Source organism: Amborella trichopoda, chromosome 7 (genome assembly GCF_054954075.1).
Source record: "Amborella trichopoda isolate Santa Cruz 75 chromosome 7, AtrichopodaSantaCruz75HAP2 v2.0, whole genome shotgun sequence".
In the NCBI taxonomy this organism is placed as follows: Eukaryota; Viridiplantae; Streptophyta; class Magnoliopsida; order Amborellales; family Amborellaceae; genus Amborella; species Amborella trichopoda.
In genome coordinates this window covers 39,321,251-39,324,594 of record NC_142342.1, presented here as the reverse complement: position 1 = coordinate 39,324,594, position 3,344 = coordinate 39,321,251, and positions in this window count along the sequence as shown.

The following is a 3,344-nucleotide window of genomic DNA, read 5'->3' as shown; positions in this document are numbered from 1 at the left end:
TTTTCTGTAATATATTGACAATGGCTAGAGAGAAAAGTTCTCAAATATGTTATTGGAAAATATATGAAAGATATTTATATTTATGTCTATAGCATAGTTGGTCAATCCAGTGGGTTAACCAAGGATTGGCCCAATTCCACACTTTAAATTAACCGCACCAAAAAATATAAAAAATAATTTGAAAAATAAGTTGATCGAAATACCTTTAAAATATTTAGAGGTAATAAGGTAGATTTATTTATTTATTTTTGAATCCTAACATTTGCATGGATCTAGAGCACACTTGGAAAATTTCATTTAATATCTTACATGCGTGAGAATTAAAATAAGAAAAAAGGTTTATATAAGGTTGCAACCTTAAAATGTAGAATTAAGGTGCACTTTAAATCCACCATAGAACCACCATAGAAGGTTGTTTTGATGTTGGAAAACCTTTTAATTGATCATCTCGATTTTGGGACGTATGAATATAAATCGAGATGTATGAATATGAAAAGAAAAAAAGATTTTGATTCCTAAAAATAGAGTATCTCGCAACAAATTATTTAGACAGTTTATGTTCAAGATTTTCAAGTGTTTGTGGATATACTTTGAATCATTTTTGGAGTTTAAGATTTTATATTGGAGATGAAAATAGGTTTTCAAGCCATCTAAAGAATTTTTGACACCAAAATTGTATTTATAACAAAATTTAGAGATGCACCTTAATTTGATTGTTTAAGGTTGCAACCTTATACAAACTACACCTTTAAAATAAATATAAAATGCAATTGTCGTTTTTAAACTCACTAGTGTCTTTGAAAGGGGTTTTTGTATAGGCTAGAGATTTTTGGGCTCACTCTTCAAGGCTGATTTTAGAGGGACGCACCATTTTGGGCCCCATGGTTTCTCATTTTTCGGATCGTGGACTCAGCTTGCCATGGCTTGAATGTGCTTACTTGTGGACATGAGCTCACGTTGGTTAATAAAAAATAAAGTGAACTCAGAAAAAAAAAAAAAAAAATGGTTATGGTCCATCTTGAGTAAATTTGTTAACTGGGGATTTCACATGGTTGGTATTGGGAGGCGCGACCATACAGACTAGACTCCCATGTTTTATTGCACTGATCCATATGCGGCGGCTCTACAAACTCGTGGTGCCTGTTGGTACTTTGGGCCAAAACTATCTATAGACAACTGATTTAAAGAAAGGAGTCCCTGTGTGCTTGTTATGCCTCTTAAAAGACTGATTGTTGAAATTGTGTGGATTTGGTGCTAATTTGGGCTTTAATGTAGCAGGAGCATTGAGCTTAAGTGGGCATGACGGCTGTACTTGGCTACTAAAAGAGATAAATGATCATCCTATTCGCTTCAGATAATCCTTTTTAGAAAGAACCCCATGTTGTAAGTTCTTATCGGGAATTAATTCTGCTTCGGGCTCATCTTCGGTGCTCCAGTTCTGGTGAGACTCTTGGACGAGGAGAACTGCGAGGTTTGGTTGCCTCAAGGCGTGTTGCGGTTTCTTGGCTGAGGCCACGACCTTACCTATCACTTATGTTGTTTCATTTCTATGGCTGGGAGTTTGATGCGAATGATCCCCATGGGTGCAGTGCTAGCTAGGATCTGATGAGATTGGCTCTCATGGGTACTATGTCGGCTGGGGGTTTAATTTGTGGACCTAGACCTTTGAACTTGATCTAGGTTGCTATGGCTTGAAAGTCGGTGACTTGAATTTGATGATTGACTAGGGTTCTAGCAGGTGACATATTGTTCGGGTAGTTTGATCGTATTTGACTACCGGTGTTAATCCGGTTGGGATTAGTTGGACAGAGCTTGTTTGAAGGATGGACCTCAGCTCGACCAGATTGAGCGAGTTGGTTTCCTACTAGTTCCTGAAGTAGTGCCCCTGGTCTCATCCCTTGACTATTGAGTGTGCTGCGGACCATGCTGACGTGGTGATCCACGGTTCCTAAGTGGTACCCTAAGGGGGTGCTAACCCTAAGACCATAGTATTTTGCTATAATTCTATGTGGGTGAAAGTCTTAAGTCTTCCATGATGGTGTCATGTGCCTGAGGGGCATGGTATCCCCCAGACTGATGGCTTGGTGTACCAGACCTTGACACAGGGATGAAGCTACAGACTCAATGTATGAGCCCAACCACATCCGAGTTTGGTCATGGGACATCAAGTTTGACCTAAATTAACCTGGTCTAGTATAGTATAAGCACCAACCACGAAAAGTGTTTCAATAAAGTTTCCCAAAGTTCTATAGATCAAGATTGATAGGCGGGATTCCTGGCTAATGAAAGCACTAAAATGTGGCTTAGGTCTAGATACATCCACATATGTTCGAGCTTACCACCTAAGGGTGAGCTTTGGTCCTACAATTGTGGGGTGCTCTTAAGGTAAACAATTGTGGAGGGATGCTCACCTTAAGGCTGCAAAACTCCCAACTGTTCGGAGAGCTAAGAACCCCTCACGTTTTTAATGTCGGTTTCAGGGGTTTTCAAAAACTTGATATAGTTTTTTGAATACATCAGCAGGTGTGAGCAAGAGTTGCGGAACAGAGCACTCAGGTGAGCCGGTGCAAATATGTGGCAAGCACGCCTAAGAATAAAGCAAGTAAATTTTCTAGATGACTAAAATGTTACAATTAAGGTAGGCAATAAATAAATAATAAAGGAAAATCATACATTCTATCTTTTTCTATACGCAAAGATTAATTTATGGATGAGAAAAGAAAGCAGGAAAATTCTAAAAATGAGTAGGAACATGAATGTGGGATTTGGGAGGAGTTTGTGGGCCAATTGGAGTGAAGTTCGGGGGTAGTTTTGACCGAAATTCAGACAACCCAAAGCTCATAGGCCCCATGGTGGGCACTGGACTATTTATACATGATTTTGAGACTGACCAGACCAATTTAAAGTTTGATCTGTTTGTGACTGTGTCCAAACTTATATTTTACAAGTCATAAGCGGTGGTCTGTCAAATTCAGAGCTATGAAGAAATCAGTTTGAAAAGATCTATTCATCACAAATCTGCAGATGAGCCGGCTTAGGTTTGTGTAAAATATGAGACAAAAGTGGAAAAAAGAAAACGTAAATAAGAAATATTCTAAAGAAGATAAAGATGAATAATAAAGCAATAATTAACAAAATGAAATAAAAGGAAGAAAGGATCTGATGCTGGGCCTTCAGGCTCGACACTATAGTTGGGCCCTGACAAGAGGGTGAAGATTGAGTCTCCACTGCTTAATCTTCAAGATTGCAGCTCTAAAAGAATGATTATACTATGGCGGCGTGGCTTTGTTTTGACTTAAAAGGCTCGTTTTTATGTTTGAATTTTGTTGAATTAGGGTCTTGGA